At 42.4% G+C, this 18236-nt stretch overlaps 2 long non-coding RNA genes across 4 annotated transcripts in view; one reads left to right on the top strand and one right to left on the bottom strand.

The window, feature by feature from the left end:
- Positions 1 to 18236, bottom strand: part of LOC141084795 (uncharacterized) — a 524917-nt gene that overhangs the window by 447577 nt on the left and 59104 nt on the right. The gene's annotated exons all lie outside the window — the stretch shown is intronic.
- LOC141084788 (uncharacterized) overlaps positions 14346 to 18236 on the top strand; it is a 347720-nt gene continuing 343829 nt past the window's right edge. The window contains exon 1 of one of the 3 annotated variants that reach the window (XR_012231117.1): positions 14346 to 14633. This is a non-coding gene — a long non-coding RNA (uncharacterized lncRNA). The remainder of the gene's footprint in view (positions 14634 to 18236) is intronic. The other 2 variants (XR_012231119.1, XR_012231118.1) reach the window with 2 other exon arrangements.

Below are 18236 nucleotides of genomic sequence, written 5' to 3'. Positions count from 1 at the left end.
TTGGTCTGTTTCCTTTCCACAGTCTAAACATATTTGGGCAGTGCCTGTCAGAGGATGTTTTTACGAATAATCTCTGTGACAATCTGGATTAATAAGAGCACTTTGAAGTGGTTAAATACTGATTTCCTTTTTTGTTTCCTCTCTACCAAATTTGGTTAATTTCTAAAAGAAAAAAATCTCAACTGACCTTGCACTTTTGGATGTTTGACAAGAACATTTTCTACTTTTTTGTCTTTTTTTATCTTTTCTGCCCTTTTCTATTATATTTTCCATGGAAAGGTGTTTTTTTGCTTTTTTTATGTACCAAAACTATTAATCTGCTGATGGATATTTTCTTTGTTGGTTTTCCCATCACAGATGATGATGATTAATGTGCTGGATAGAAATAGAGCATTTCAGATAATAAAATAACCCGCTATCAAAAAAAAACACACAACCATGGAAGCCTAAACGTGCAGCAAAGATCAGTGAGGTTTGTGATTGAATCTTACTGCTACTGCTACTGCTAAGGCTATGTGCACACAGTTTTTTTTAAAGAGTTTTTGGAGTAGAAACTTTCCAAATCTTCCTGAAAAAAACTCAAACTCGAAAACTTGGAAGTTCTGCTCAGTTTCTGCTCCAAAAACACTTCCTAAAGGCTACATATGCACATAACCAATCTCCAAAAATCCTTCTTAAAAACTCTTAATTCCTCAAAAACTTAAGGTTTCTGCTTGGCTTTCATTCCAAAACTCAGCAAAAAGACAAAAAAAATTCAGTATAAACATAGTGTTTGTGCACAAAGAGTATTTTTGGAGTAGAAACTGAGTGAAAAATGAACAGAAACTCTCCAAATCCTCCTTAAAAATTTCAAAGCATTCTGCTCCGTTTCCTCTCTAAAAACTTATCAAAAAGCCTATTAGGCTATGTTCATACAGAGGTTTTTTTAGGAGTTTTCTGGAGTGAATCTACACCAAAATCCTCATCAAAAAAACACTTTATATATGCTTTGAAAACTTTTCTTATTTATTTTTATGGAAAATCTACTTTTCTGTTCATATGAGGATTTTTTTCAGTATTTTTTTTGCCTGACGAATAATTTAAAAAAATGTTAATTCAAAAGCTTGCAAAAAAAAAAAAAAGACTTCAGGAAAAAGAATAAACCTCCAAGAACCTTCCAATAGAAGAGCGTTTCTTAGGGTAAGTTCACACTAGAAGTTTTTTCAACATTTCTTTTTACAGCAAAACCTGATCTTTTTGGCATACTAGATTTTTCACTTGTTCATCCTGATAAAGTTTAGTGCTAAAAAAAAGTCCTATTCTGTAGAATCATGTTTTGGCACAAAAAGCACAGCAAAACCTTATACCTGCGTTTTTGGTGTGTTTTTTCAGCGTTTTTTTCACCACCCATTCATTTTAATTGCTGAAAAGACCATGAAAAAACACTGAAAGAAGTGACACACTCCCTTGTGCAAAAAAACACGCGAAGCGCAAATTCCTGATGACAAAAAACCCAATGTGTGTGCATGACATTTCTGAAATCTCATAGATTTTGCTGGTACTGTAAAATGCAAAAAGGATGTAAAAAAACATGTAAAAACGCCTAGTGTGCACTTAGCCTAAGGGCTCATACTTATTTGCGAGAAAAATGGATGAGTGAAATCCGAGAAAAAAATCAGATTGCACTCTGACCAATGTTATTCAATGGATTACATCTCATCTGCAATTTTTTTTCTCATCTGAAATCGGACAGAGAAAAAAAATTTGCAGCGTATCTCGGACGACACTCGCCTATGCAAGTCAATGGGTGTGAGAAAAAAATTGCACTGCATACGGACCATCTGTCTGCCATCCGTTTTTTACAGATACCTTACCATTCTGTGGCATAGAACACTCTTAGTGGTCCTGTAAATGATTGTAGAAAAATAGTTGCAGAGAAAAAAACCGCATTGCATATGCATGTCATACGGATGTCATACAGATGCTATGTGAGAAAAATCGCATTGTACTCGCATGACACCGCATGACACTCATCTGTTTTATCGGTCCTGATATCGGAACTTTTTTTTCTCACATATGGGTATGAGCCCTAAGGCCACATGCACACATTCAGTATTTGGTGAGTTTTTTACCTACGTATTTGTAAGCCAAAGCCAGGAGTGGGTGAAAAATGCAGAAGTGGTGCAAATGTTTCTATTAGGCAGGAGCCACACTAGAGAGAAATACGGACAAGTGCTATGCGAGAAAAAAATTGCATAGCACTCGGACCAATGTTAATCTATAGGGCAGCTCCCATCATCCATTTTTTTCTCGCCCGTATTATACGTGCGGGTGAAATCGCAGCATGCTGTGATTTGCACCGTATTACGCCTGAGAATCGCCAATGCAAGTCTATGCGTGCGAGAAAAAATGTATTACACACGGACCATGCGTGTGACTTGCGAGAAATATGCACCGGTGTCCCTTGGAAAAGCCGGCAATTCAGTAAAATCACACTGACATGTTAAAACAGAATAGATAGAATACATGTATACACATAGTATAGGTATATGTATATGTCATTGACACACACACATATATATATATTTCATAGAGGTATAGATAGCAGAATAGGTAAAAATTCAATTGTCGGCATCTGTAAAATCATTACAGAACCCGACAGGATATGAAACATGGTTTACATACAGTAAACCATTACATATCCGTTAGATTCATATATGTCCCTCACTAATAATGTTAGTAGTGTGTGTGTAAAATTTTGGAGCTGTAGGTGTTAAATTAAGGGATTAATTCACAGAAAAAACAGGCGTGGGCTCACGTGCAATTTTCTCCTCCAGAGACGGCAAGCCAGTGACTGAGGGCAGAAATTAATAGCCTAGAGAGGGACCATGGTTATTAGCCCCCCCTTGGCTAAAAACATCTGCCCCCAACCACCCCAGAAAAGGCGCATCTGTGATATGCGCCAATCCCGGCACTTACCCTCTCTCTTCCCATTGCCCTGTAGCGGGTGGCATATGGGGTAATAAGGGGTTAATGTCACCTTGCTATTGAAAGGTGACATTAAGCATGGTTAATAATGGAGAGGTGTCAATAAGACACCTCTCCATTATTAATCCACTAGTCTGAAATGGTTAAAAAAACATACAGACATTAAGAACAAAGACTTTTACTCACACACCACCTCCTCACCTCGCCCCCTATCTGTCGGAGTCCCACAAGGTTCAGTCCTTGGGCCCCTGCTGTTCTCTATTTACACCTTTGGCCTGGGACAGCTCATAGAATCTCATGGCTTTCAGTATCATCTCTACGCTGATGACACACAGATCTACATCTCTGGACCAGATATCACCTCCCTACTAACCAGAATCCCTCAATGTCTGTCCACTATTTCATCCTTCTTCTCCGCCAGATTTCTGAAACTCAACATGGACAAAACAGAATTCATCATCTTTCCCCCATCTCACGTGACCCCCCCTACGAACCTATCAATTACAGTAAATGACTGCCCACTCTCCCCAGTCCCACAAGCTCGCTGCCTCGGAGTAATCCTTGACGCTAATCTCTCCTTCAAACCACATATCCAAGCCCTTTCCACTTCCTGCCGACTTCAACTCAAAAATATTTCACGAATCCGTTCATTCCTCACCCAAGAATCTGCAAAAACCCTAGTCCATGCCCTCATCATCTCTCGCCTTGACTACTGCAACCTCCTGCTCTGTGGCCTCCCCTCAAACACTCTCGCACCCCTCCAATCTATTCTAAACTCTGCTGCCCGACTAATCCACCTGTCCCCCCCCTATTCCCCAGCTTCTCCCCTCTGTCAATCCCTTCACTGGCTCCCAATTGCCCAGAGACTCCATTACAAAACCCTAACCATGACATACAAAGCCATCCACAACCTGTCTCCTCCATACATATGATTTGTATTGGTTAAGATTATTGTACTTGTTTTTATGTATACCCCTTTCTTACCTGTAAAGCGCCATGGAATAAATGGCGCTATAACAATAAATAAATAATAATAATAATAATAATAAATAAACACACATTTTTTCCAATCTTTATTTAACTCTCCTGTAAAAAGTCCAAAATAAAAAAGAAACAATATCCCATACCTGTCCATCATACAGTCATGTCTCACGCTGCAATTCATCTCAAGGGGTTAAATAGTTTACAACCAGGAGCGGTGCTAATGCGACTGGCCCGGCTGTAAACCATGGAGGAATGAATGAAAAGCTGCCTCCCCGCCTGACCGGAGATGAACTCATTAGCATGGGAAAGTTTCTGAACATTTTCACAGGCTGTCAGTTCACCGTGGGTCAGGCAGGGAGTCTGCGCAGCCTCAGTGACTCCAGCCTTATGTTTTTCCTCTGACCGTTCTACTCCTGGTTTTGGCTTACAAATACTGGGGTAAAAAACTCACCAAATACTCAATGTGTGCACATGGTCTAACACTGGTTTCTACTTGAAAAAGTTGTCATTTTCTAATGCCTCAAAAACCATGTGTGAACATAGCCTTAAAGGTGTTGGTCCTATTTAATAAATGAATGTCCCTAATTGAAGGTTGGTGTATAAAAACTAAAGCTCTGTACTCACCTTCCTCAGATCCACCGGTGAGCCCCCTCTGCTGCTTCCAGCATCTGGCGTTGGTAGCGGTAGCCAATCAGTGGGTTCAGTGCCTCTGAAGGACCATTTGATATCTGCAGATTCAAGTTACTGTACTTGTTCCTTCATAGCTGTAGAAAACAATGGTTCTGTAGCCTTCATCCCCCCCCCCACAACAAGTTAAAAGTGATTTTAGTTCACATACCAGACCTATATGTTCAGTGACTGTTCTGAATATCATGCTTTGCAATGTGCCATCCACTCTTTTTCAGTGGACAGTTCATCAGCATTCTGCCAGCACTTTAGGAGTTGGAACTTCTTTCCCCTTGCTTTCTAGGATGCATTGATCCTGACATTGCCCAGTGTCTAGCCTGCACTTTTCACAAAGCCTACCTCTCTGTCGTACATACATGTAGTTTGTTAAAGAGAAAAGAAATAGAAGAGAGACAAAGACCCACTGGCGGACAATACTTCCTGTTGAGCGAAAATGGTCCATCCCTTCTTCCTGTACAAAGACAAAGACTTCCAGCTTCCAGTAATCTGTCTCGGCATCTCTGCTGATACAGACTGACTACACTTGACAACAGGCAATGGACAGAATGCAGACACCGATATAGTGTCGCTAGGGAGTGAATTTTCAGGGGTAAGAAAAAATGAGTTATAAATAAATTGATTTGTAGGTTGTCAATTAATCACTTTGTCTATCAAAGAAGAATGGGGATTTTCTTATTGCAGAAAAGCTCTGCCCCAACCAAAAACAAGCAAACTGTCTCGACTCACCCTGCGCAGGTCTAGCATGGATTCTCCGCTGCTGCTGAAATCTACAGCGCTGCAGCCAATCAGTGAGCTCAGGGGTCCTAAGCAGCTTGTGCTGTTACATCGAGCAGTGCCGCTGATTTCAGTTATGGGCAGTAGTGCTGTTGTTATGATGCTTCAGACAATGATAGACACCAGAAACTGCAGCTGAGACTCAGCGCTGGACCTGGCAAGGATGATTAATGTACAATTTATTTTGTTTTGTTTTTTTATTTAAAACAAACTGTAGCTGATGGACAGATGTTTTCCAAAATTGAAAAAACCTTTACAATACTAGTTAGCGTGGGACTTGTAAAACTTAAGTCTTATAGGAAAGATTCACAATTTGCCTACTAGATGCTATGGGTGATGCCTACTTTATGTACAAAAATAATGATGTCCCCTGTGCACAAGTTCTTAATAAATAAAGTATCGACACTAAAAATGGTGCACCCCCTGATACCCCAATCTAAAACTGGTCAGGATTGTGACAAAAAAGAGACGTGTACTGGGTAGACCAAAGCCTATAATGTGACAAAGGCTTACATTTCATCTTTAGCCTCCTTAAATTTTCTCTTCCAAAGCTCTTAACCTCATGACATAGTAGTCTAGAGGTCGCCGTACACATTAGAGGATTGCAAGCCAACAACTATTTCTCCCGATCCCTCAGCTTGGTCAAGCATGCATGTGTTTTTAGTAAGCTGCTACCAAAAATCTGGTGGCCACTAAACTCTCTGGAGAACAAATTAATCTGGCATGTTGAAAACCAACCTGTCAGACCCTTCTCTTCCCGAATATCTGCTAACCCGTCCAGCCAGAGATCGTTCATATATCACCTCTGCAACAGAAGGTAGAGCAGACCTCAAGAATAACATATAATGTTTCAGTGGTAATATATGAAGACCATAAGAGCAGAAATGAGAGTGTCAAAGGTCGTCATAAATTTATACTCACAGACTCTTCTCTCTCTCTGAGATGTGAAGTTACCTTTCAATACCAGTAATTTCATATCCATGGTGTTGTGGTCCATCATACAAAAATGTTTTGCCACAGTTAGATCCATTCTTTTTTCTCTTATTGTGTGACGTTGAGCATTCATCCTTGTTCTAAGCTTTTGCCCTGTCTCCCCCACATACAGACCCCCAGTTGGACATTTAGTACAAATAATTAAGTACACAACATTAGATGTAATGCAGCTGAAAGTACCTGGGATCTTGTAGTCCTGATGTGAATTGGGGATCTTTATCTTGTCCGTGGTCATTATAGATGGACAGGTTTTACATTTGATGTGTTACCATCTTTTCACTTAGCCATTAAAAGGTATCAACCACTGAGGACTCTCAATTCTGAATATTTTTCTATCTACTGGCTATCACGGTACAAAGATATACATCTTTCCTGAATCACTTGGTTGTAGTTAGTTTGTAGTCAATGGCTCAGCTCTCAATTATGGACAGATCAATCTTTTGATTTTAGAAGAACCATGGAACTATGATACTAGGAAGTTATAAACTTAGTCAACCATTTTTCAACGTTCCATGAAGAAATGTTAGGGCAAAAGTATGATATGCCCAATAAAGGGCCACAGAGAGCACTACAGACCCAATAGTTGTCCCGTGTAAGACTCAAGACTAATCCATAAAGTGTTCCTTACCGAGGATACGTTATCATGTCATCATTTGGGTCTAAATGCTGGGACCCCTACTACCAAAACAGTTAAGACTTGACATCTAAAGAGGGTCTCCGACATGGTAATTTTTGACAGAGTATCTAAAGTATTACTCCTTCTGGCTTTGATTAGTGCTGTAGCTTAAGGCCCCCGTAAACATTAGACTAACATCAACTGAACCCCTGATATTGATGGGTTCAGCCGACTGTCTAATATGAATGGGGGAGCCAGGTGACTGATCATATTGGTTGGACTTGTCCAATTATGGACTGACGATCATTGTTCTCCTGAAGATAAGCTGCCGTCCAACGTATCAGTCGGTTTCTCATAGAGAACACAAGAAATCGATCAGCCAAGAGTCAACTAAGGTGGCTGTCCTGTTAGACGAACAATCAGTCGAAGCATCATTTAGCCAACAGCCATATAATGTGTTAGGCCAGCCTGTCACAAAACAGCTCTCAGGTGACTTGGGACCAGGGGTTCATTCCCTGACCCTTCCACTAGGGGGTGCCGTAGCTCACCCTATTCCCTGGGATACTTTTGACGGTGAACATGCTGGAGCCTCCACCCTTGCCCTATCTCCTGAATTAGCCCTGCATCTGCTCTCTTCCTCCACTCAGGGAAGAAGGGCGCTATTGTACACAGCAGTACACCAACCCTACAAACAAGGCTACACAAACAAGGATTAACAGAAAACTCCAGGCATGCAAAATATTCACTCACATATAATAGAGGAATGCACCGGGGAGTGAAGGTAGGGGAATAAACTAAAGTAGAGAAGGGGATTACCACACTTACAAACCATGCAACGGTCACAGACAACTCCTACAACTCTCCTCATATGAACACCTCTTCCTCCTGAAGCCATGCAGCAAATGCTAGCTCTGACATGGATTTGCATCAGAGCCCAGATTATAAACGGTAATGGAGTGGGTAACTGAGCTCAGCCTCGAGCACAGAGTTTTCCAACATTGGCAATTAACCCCTGTTCTGCAAAAAGAAATAAACACCATTAAAATGAAGGAGAAGAGCTTCTTCTCAGCACAGGAGTAGGAGCATTCAGACGCTTCAGTCTTCTGGCTCCACACTGTTGCAGTAACCCCATGACACAGCCTTAGCTTAACCCACTTCTGTATCTCACATATTACATCATCTCCATGGGATTGTGACTGGTACTTCAAAGTAGACTAATCCAGGTCAATGGTAATGACCTGCAGTACCAGACATGGTCACATAATCATAAATAATGCTGTGGCCATTGAGCTCAGCTGAATTTTTATTTTGCTCAGCGGCAATAACAGAGATGGAAACCTCACTGGACATATATTAGTAGGCCATTGAAATGACAGGAATGAAAATTAAGAAAGTTAAGAAACTGATTAACTTTGCTTAACATGGACCACGAAATAGAAGGCTCTTTTTATTTATTTTTTTTTACCGATTTTGGATGATAAATTTATAGGATTTAATATTAGAGCTATGAACCTAAATGTAATACGATGGCACATTTCCAATCAGATCTTTATCCTGAATTGTATATCCTGGAAAAAAGAAGATAAGGTATGTGGAAAAAAATCATCTGCAATGGAATTTATAATGAGTGAAAACAAACTCATGCAAAACAATCGGATTGCAGAATTGTAACTTTCAGTTTTTTACGCTCTGCGGTGTTATCAGATTTTGTATTACACACTCCGAAAACAGGACACAGCTGATCAAACAGTCTGTGCTGCAGAAGTTTGCAGCTCGTGAAGCAGGGAGAACGCGATTTAAAATACTTTATTACCAGTTTGAACATTTGTTCAGGATGTCGGAATTTCCAATAATGTTGTTTTCGCAACTTATTGGAATAAAGTCATAGTGTGGAACGGGTAGATGTGAGCAGAGTTGTAAAATCCTATGTAATAACAATATGCCTAATTAGCTAAGATAAGACAGATACGGAATACCTAATATATTTAGTGTATTCCCATGACTTCTTCATTGCTTGTCATACAGACGACCATAATGTAGAAAGGACAAATATATCCCTGAATTTCAAGGTTATTCTTCCATAATTTTATAGCTTTTAGCCTAAATGAATAGATTATCAGTGTCATGTGGGCTGTCATGTGGTTGTTCCAACCAGTGGCGTAACTAGAGTCTGATGGGTCACGGTGCAAAAGTTGGACCTGCCCCCCACACACACACAGAGGTTGGTCAAAAGTATGAGCCCTGGTAGCGTTTTAAATTCTATAAGAACATACTTATTGCCCTCCTCTCCATTATGTAGTAATGTCCTCCATCTTATACTAATGTCCCCCATCCTTGGCCCTTTCATGGTATATATCCCCCATTCTGTGACCAACCTGGAATACAAGTCCCCCATCCTGGAATACAAGTCCCCAATCGTTCTATATGTGTTTCCCATCCTGGTATATATATATCCCCCATCCTGGTATATATGTCGTCCATCATGGTATATATGTCCCCCATCCTGGGCCCATCCTGATATACATGTCCCTCTTCCTGGACCCATCCTGGTTTTTATGTCGCCCATCCTGGTATATATATATCCCCCATCCTGGTATATATGTCCCCCATCCTGGTAAATATGTTGCCCATCCCGGGCAGATCCTGATATATATATACCCCATCCTGGTATATATGTCCCACATCCTGGGTCCATCCTAATATATATTTCCCTCATCCTGGGTCCATCCTGGTATATATGCCCCCCATGTGCCATCAGTGACTTGTATGCTGATGTCAGTTGTAGGCCTCTGAATGGCCGGTAGCATATATTATGGTGTAGGGACTTGGCAGGTCTCTGTGCCACAATTATTTTCAACTGAATGGTCATCCTTGGGCACACATTCAGATGAAATATGCGCTGGCATCGGTGGGCCCCCCCTCCTGCAGGGGACCGGTCGCTTCTTTTGTGACTGTGATCGTTACTCCCTTGGTTTCTACCTTTGTACAGAATTTTTCTTTGCTTGAAGAGATCCAAGGAAGGTGAAGGCATGATTCTGGATGTAATGGGCATAGGCTATGTCAGAAACTTTTGAGTCTCATACAATAATATGGTCAATGCCTTGGGAGTCCCTGGCAGTCTTCAATCTGTCCAGAAAATTGTATGTGGAAATTAAATTGCAATCTACAACGGGTCTGATTAAAAAAGTGGGCTGCTCACACATAAGACTGTCAGCCAAGCTGTCATCCGAACTATCTCTCCCGACTCCCCCATACACAAGTACTCTCAACTCGGCTGAGTGGATCTGCGCTCTCTAGTACAGCAGCGGTTCACTTCTCCAGTGAACAAAAGGATTTAATTCCAACTACCCGATCCTTATGTCCCTCATCTATTCATTGGCTACCATTCTCCTTTGCATGGAACACACAAAGGCATGGAAGATACGAAAATAAGCAGTGTTGTGCTCGACATACCTCCCCTCGCTTCAAGGCACAAAGGCATGGAAGATATACAGTATATACTGTAGACAGCAAGTGCAATTCTGTGCTTAACATTCTTTATGAGTGCCCTAATAATAATGTAAGGGGGTTGAAGTGGAAGAAGAGCCTAAAAGAGGTTACCTTTCCTGCTCCGTATCCAGAACCACCTAGCCAGACAGCAGGGTTGCCGGGGGGAAGACAATCGGGCCCGGACCGACTGAACCATGTGACTGTGGCGGGCTGTGACAAGAGAGGAGAGGTACTGGACAGGAAGCTGTGCAGGTAAAGGGCGCAAAAGAAGAGCGGGCCAGACAGAGACCAGAGCGCGCCTGAGGCAGAGCAGAGTGCACGGGACAAAGGCCAGGCTGCTGCACCGTGCTCCCAGAGAACGAGAACCCCCGTCCAGAGACAGAGACCGAAGGATGAGGTGTAGAGAGCGCCATATGTGAGTATGTGGACCCGGCAGCCTCCGTGACTATAGGAGACTTCCCCCTGACAGTGCAGAGCCAGTGACCCGAGAGCGTAGTCCTGGAGACCGCAGTGACAAGCTGGGGCCACTGAGTGTGCACAGCATCATTACTGTGGAGAGATAGTCGGGGTATTATATAGAGTCTCAGGTTCGCAGCATCTCCCTGCTCCTGGCTTTAACACCTGAGGTCCCAGCTTCATTTAGAAAAGAGACTCTAGAGACTGCAAGCCCCGCTGTTGACGGTGCCAACGTGGGAGAAGTAGACCCCTTCAATCAAGCTTTCCCCAGACTGATACGTTCTATTTTTCTGAGGTTAAACGTTTCAATGCCTGCATATCTGTTTTATTGCTTTCTACACCTCCATTGTGCTGTTCTACTGTTTTATACTGTCACCTTTAACCCCCTACTGCTCCTCCCTGCGTGGAGAGAAAATCCTTGTAAATTAACCTTTAACTCTTGGTCTGTCTTGGATCCCTGGTGACATCCTCAGTACCTGCAGATTATTACAATAAAATGGATCAGAAATTCACATGTGCAACCAGCTGCTCCATTCAACTCCTATTGGACGAAGTCTTCTGGCTTGTGTCTCCCATTTTACCCTGGCCATAAGACCTGACTAAGCAGAGCAGCTAACACAAACAAAGCACAGAATGAAAAATGTGCAAAAATACTTTGCAGTAAGACATATAGTAGTCAGCAAGTGCTGATAAAAAGATGACAACAAATACAGGGTATTTAGTCGATACTTTTTTTGCAAAAAAACGTATGCCAAGTTGCTCCACCACGTCAAGGTAACCCCTATTGAAGCAGTCCCTATTTAATATATTTAAAACCTGAACATGTGAACAGTGTCTAAATGAGTAGGAATAAGACAGGCGCTTACCTGTATGGGCTCGTGGTGTGAGACAGCTCCTTTTGTGCATGTCACACAAGAGAAGAGTGGGGTCTCTCAAATCATGCATAAGCACAAAAAAACTGGATAAAAAACATGTGAAATGCACAAATGTGAACAAGTCTGTAGGACAATGTTCACACCACCTACTGATTGAAACACAAACAAAGCACAGAATGAAAAATGTGCAAAAATACCTTGCAGTAAGACATATAGTAGTCAGCAAGTGCTGATAAAAAGATGACAACGTATCGACTAAATACCCTGTATTTGTTGTCATCTTTTTAAGCACTTGCTGACTACTGTATGTCTTACTGCAAGGTATTTTTGCACATTTTTCATTCTGAGCTTTGTTTGTGTTTCAATCAGTGGGTGGTGTGAACATTGTCCTACAGACTTGTTCATATTTATGCATTTCACATGTGTTTTTAAGCAGAGCAGCTAAATAGAGCAGTGGTCATACATGTGTGCTTCTGCTCTGTTCTGTGTCTCAGACACTAAATATCTGAAGGTAGCTGAGTTCTGTGTTGCCCTTGACTATCCTAAGGAATGCCATAGACATAGGACTATGTGGACGGGCACATTCAAAACCAACTGCTCCATTGGCTTGTTCTTATGGCTAATGGACAAGGAAAGACACAAGTAACTATTTCGGACAGTCTCTCTTCTGGCCAGGAGTACGTCAGGACTAGTAGGAGATGAATAGACTGGCTGGTCGCACATGTGCCCTGCCACTCCATTCTGTTTCTGAGGGCCTAAAGATGTGGAGATACCCTTGAGTACAAAAAAACTATAATTTTCACCATACATTTTGACTTTAGAGTAAGAATTCTCTCAGGGAGGCACAAGCCTACAGTCTCTATAGGAGTAGCCATTCATGGGTGACTTAGGCCTCTTTCACACTTCAGTTTTTTACAATCAGTCACAATCCGCCAGGTTTTGAACAAAACGGATCCGCAATTTTTTTTTGAGGATCCGTTTTTTTCCCCATTGACTCGCATTGTGGGCGGATTGTGACGGATTGCCGTCCGTTGCATCCGTTTTTTTTGCGGATCCGCCAAAAGTTGCTGTCCGTTATCATCCTCAAAGATTTCAAAACGGAGCTTGCAACGTTTTTTTCTCTGGCGGATCCTCCAGACACTGTTTTAACCCGAAATTCTTTCCGGCTGCCGGACAAAATAAAATAAAATATCTATCTCTCTCTCTCTCTCTCTCTCGCCAGCGTTTCCTTTAAATTTCCTCATTTTCAGGATCCGTCTGAAAACGGATCCTGTGCCATCAGTTCAGAACGGATCCGCTTGTCTGACTTTTTGGCGGATTTGAACTGATGCAAAAAACTGAAGTGTGAAAGAGGCCTTATAGTCCTGTTATAGTGAATGGGACAATACAAAAAATGCTCAAAGAGTTGAAAATCTCTGAGTCAGACCTCTTCTTTCTTAAGGGATTGGAGGTAGAGTCATTTTATTATATTACTGGGAATTGTGTCCTATAAACTACAGTGGAGGAAGAGGTAAAGGACTAAAGGTTTGTGGTGCACAAGTACATTTGGGGCACAATTGATAATTTAATGTGCCTCTTCCTTCTCCATCTGTAAGTACAGTCATTGGCTTATCTAGTCGAATATTGCCATGAAATAGCCTTTTAATATAAGATTTCCTCTCCTTAAAGGCACAGAGTAGCGTCCACTGATTCAGCATCACATGTAGCGTTCTGCATTCTTCACATGTCCACACGATTATGCAAAATATGTTTCAAAGTGTATCAAATTAATTTAGTGCATAATGCATTCTAACAATTCCGGAGTAATAAAGTAAAGGACACAATGACCTCAACAAAATATAACTGTCATAAAATGAGAAAGCCGCATCCACGGGCAGAACAGAAAAAAATATACATAATATATAGGTCCGCGAGCTGGTGCCCTGATGAGACGCAAGCAGATATTACATTAAGCAAAATTCTAGGCTGCGTCTCGAGCCGGGATAGTTCTCAAGGAGGCGCCAACCTTTACGCTTGATGATCACATTTGGGTAAATATATGCATTTTTTTTTGTAAACCTCCACCATAAAATTAGAGCAGATTGGTCTTCAAACAAATATAACAGGACCAAATGCAAAATATTCAAGATGTTGATTAAAGCAGACATTTTATCTGTTTTAAAAATGTGACCTGGGTCATTTTCAAGCCATCACCCAAATAAGCATTTATCTTAGGTTTCAGCACTTTTTATCACTTTTCCACCTTTTATTTGCCATTTGGATTCTAACATCAGATGACAGCAGGAGAGGAGTATGCTGATGTTGTTGGAGGCAGTGACCTGACAAATTGTGTGGTTATGTTTGTGAAAGCGCTGTAGGCCATATGGGAGGAATTGGGAAGTGAGTGTGGAAAGAATATCATCGGACAATCCTATCATGATTATAGGATATAGTAGCAGGAGATGAGTGTCTTGATCTTGAATTAGGCAGTGACTTACTTCTGAATATCTTCTGAGTGTGAAACTTGGGTTTGCCAAGGGATTCACAAGTCTAAATTCATCTCAAAAGACCTCAACAGCAGATATCAAGGGAAAGAAGGATCAAGCATTCCCCAGAGAAAAGTCATTGCAGATTTCAGCTTTGACCGCTAGGGTCAATCACTGACCTCATCAGTCTCTTGTGGAACAACACTGAGGCCAGTGATTGGCTTTAGCCATCACCTGGGCAGATGGACATGTTATCGCTGCAGAACAGGAGGAAAAAAGACCATTCAGGAGCACAGAGGAACCATCATTGGAGGGGCAGGTGATTTTGTAAGTAATATTCCTTTGGCAATATACATGATTCCCCCATAGAGGAAATTTATGGGAACATGTCTTTAATTGCACACTCAGGTTTTCTCCCAAAATTACAGAGAAATCCAACCCCACCCTTCCCTCTATGTTCATGTTACCTCCCATCGTGCTCACCATAGAAGCCCCAGTCTGCACCATTTTTGGTACCTAAGGCTGGTTTCACACTAGCGTTTTTTTTTGCGCTGCGCCTCGTGCGCATGCGCATTGCACCCCTATCTTTAACATGGCGGGTGCATGGTACTGCACTTGTACGTGTTCATGTGCATTTTCGTGCGCTGCGTTTTTTCCAGGTGTGCGCCCAGGCGCACCAGATGCAGCATGTTGCATTTTTCTTTGCGCCCAACTGCTGCCAAAAAGCGCATGCGCAATTTAGCGCACGGAATGCACAGAAAACAACATTACAGTCTATAGGATCGCATGCATGCATTTAAAATCGCATGTGCTTTTAGAGTTAACATGGCAACAAACTGGTTAAATCGCATGCACAAAAAACAGCAAACGCATACAAAATGCTTAATGCGTTTTTTGTATGCATTTGGAATGCGCATGAGGCGCAGCACAAAAAAATGCTAGTGTGAAAGTAGCCTAAGGCCGGGGTCACACTTGTGAGTGCAGCGTGAGTCTCTCGCCTCAATACCTGGCACTGCCGCTGGCACTCGGGACCGGAGGGTGCGGCTGCATGTCTTTCAATGCAACTGAATGCTCCGGTCCGAACCATCAATGGCAGTGCCGGGTATTGAGGCGAGAGAATAGCGCAAGTTTCTCGCATAGCACTCGTAAGTGTGACCCCGGCATAATACAGATACTCTTGGGTTATTCTACACTTTTTCATTGTGTCTGACACCATCATTGGATCTAGTATGCTTGCATTAAAGGAGTTGTATCGCCTTTGAGTTCAAGTCTGCAGTCACTCTATGTGACTTTTGAACCCTGACAACATGCACAGTGCGCGCTGTCAAGATTCTCTGGTGCAGGAGCCGGAAGCGGTGGATGTGTGACTAGAAGTATGTGATTTCCATACATGCAGTCACATGACAACTAGACATGCATGGCCTCACTCATTACAAGTTAGTTGAATGAGGCCGGACACATCTAGTTGGAATGTGGTCAGAAATACGCAAATCCATGACTTAAAGTCACACAATGGCTCACTACCAAAGCCGACACTGGACAATCTTAGCAGCACAAAATGTGCACGCTATGAGATTCACATGTCTGCAGTCACAAAGAATGACTGCAAACTTTAGCACCAAGCTTGGACAACGCCTTGAAAAAAATCCTATTATTAAAGCACAAATAGAGGTTTAGTATTTAGCTATAAGTAAGTTTTGCCAATCCTGTGTACCCAGCTGTTACAAAACTACAACTTATTATACCAGATGCAGGATTGTATCATTGAAAAATAAGTTACTGTTTTAATCAGGTTTTTGTATGAAATGTATTTTTAAAATTGTTGGGAAACTTTTTCATATTACAATCTCCATAAAAAAGGAGACGTTTTGTAAACTTCCCCCGACTAGAGTTGAGCGAAACAGGTCGGTCAGATTCAAAAATCGCCAACTTTCGCCAAAGTCGGGTTTCGCCGATCGAAACCCGACCATAGCATGAGGTCGGCCATGAGGTCGCAGATCAGCGCGCCAAATGATGCTTTCAGCGCCTTTTCTCAGCTAATGATGGAGGACGCACACTGTGGGCAACGGGATGACATGCGCAGCGGCCACCACCATCTTAGAGAAGGGCATTGAAGTGATTGGCTGGCTTTGTGTGGCATCACAGTGGGTATAAAAGGCTGTGACAGCCATCTTACTTCTGCCGATCTTACAATAGGGAGAGGTGCTGCTGCTAATTCTGGACAGGGAGCACGTGAGGCAGAGAAGAAGAAAAAAAACTGCTTCTGCTGTTAGCGCTTTTCACTGTACAGTTAGTGTGCAGTGGAAGGGGAGGATTTTTGTTGTGTGCAGCAGCGCTGGTGGTGATTAGGCTGCATTGTAAGGCTACCTGCTAGATGCATTGCTGTGTGCACACTGCTGTTCAAACTGCTTTTTTCAAAGCACTCCAACTTTTATTATTTTGTCCTGGTGAGTTACTGAGCATTCATTTTTTCAAACACCGTATAGCGGTGTACGCTCCTCACACACTACCATGTACCGGCTGGTATCACGGACAAATAGAAACTATCTGGGTCTGACTCTGGAAATACAAGCCGAGGAGTTTTTCCATTTTTCCAGACCTACACCTTAGAGTCCTGTCCATTTTTCAAACAGTTTCGTATATCTGCTGTTTGATAACGATCAAAACTAGACAGAGACAGCGTGTGTCAGTCCGTATACAAATAGACGGGGATTGACAATTTTCCATACAGACACCGTATAGAGGTGTACGCTCCTCACACACTACCGTGTACCGGCTGGTATCATGGACAAATAGAAGCTATCTGGGTGTGACTCTGGAAGAACAATCCGAGGAGTTTTTCCATTTTTCCAGACCTACACCCTACAGTCCTGTCCGTTTTTCAAACAGTTTCGTATATCTGCTGTTTGATTACGGTCAAAACTAAACAGAGACAGTGTGTGTCAGTCCTTATACAAATAGACGGAGACTGACAATTTTCCATACAGACACCGTATAGCGGTGTACGCTCCTCACACACTACCGTGTACCGGCTGTTATCACGGACAAATAGAAGCTACCTGTGTGTGACTCTGGAAAGAAAAGCTGGCATTGACATCGCAGCAGTGGTTATCTGGCAGGCCCGTAGCTGTCCTAAAACGTGGAACAAAACTAAAAGAGTTGCAGGACAGCTTGACCAGACTGTCAACTTAGCACAGCGTGCAAGGCCAGAAAATGTTTACCATAGTAGGAAGAGTGCAGTGTGGCACTTCTTTGTCCAAAATCCTACTGATGAGGCAAAGGTTACCTGTAAGAAGTGCGGAAGGACCTTTAGCTGAGGTAAACAACTAGGAAATTTGAATACCAGTTACATGCTTAGACATTTAATGAACATGCACTTGCAAGCGTGGACGGACTACAAAACCTCAGGTAGCACATGTGCACCTGCTCCGACTAAAGGTAGACAACAACGCTCCATCGCTTCCCCCACTGTAAGACCACCGCCACCGTTAAGCACACCACCAACACTAAATGTGGAGGTGTCGTCGCAAGGCCAAAGCACTCAGGGAAACACAATGGTTTTGCAACACAACACTGAATCTAGGCCATCACCACCAATACCATCACCAACCCCCTCTCACTCCATCCGGTCCACCGCTACTTCCCCCCTATGCAGCTCTCCAGTCCAGCTCACCCTTACCAGACACTCTGAGTAGGACAAGAAAGTACTCATCCTCTCAGCCGCGTACACTTTGTTTGAACGCCTACATTGCCAAACTAATCTCATTAGAGATGATGCCCTACCGTTTGGATGAAAGTGAAGCTTTCCGTGACCTCATGGCCTACGCTGGCCCATGCTATGACCTACCCAGTGGGCACTTCTTTTCTCGAAATGCCATCCCTGCCCTCCACCAGCATGTGAAAGACCGCATAGTCCATGCACTATAACAG

This window comes from Dendrobates tinctorius, unplaced genomic scaffold (assembly GCF_039654945.1).
Source record: "Dendrobates tinctorius isolate UK_male_01 unplaced genomic scaffold, ASM3965494v1 ptg000006l, whole genome shotgun sequence".
Taxonomy (NCBI): domain Eukaryota; kingdom Metazoa; phylum Chordata; class Amphibia; order Anura; family Dendrobatidae; genus Dendrobates; species Dendrobates tinctorius.
Note: the sequence above shows the minus strand (reverse complement) of the source record. Positions and strands in the feature narration are given on the sequence as shown.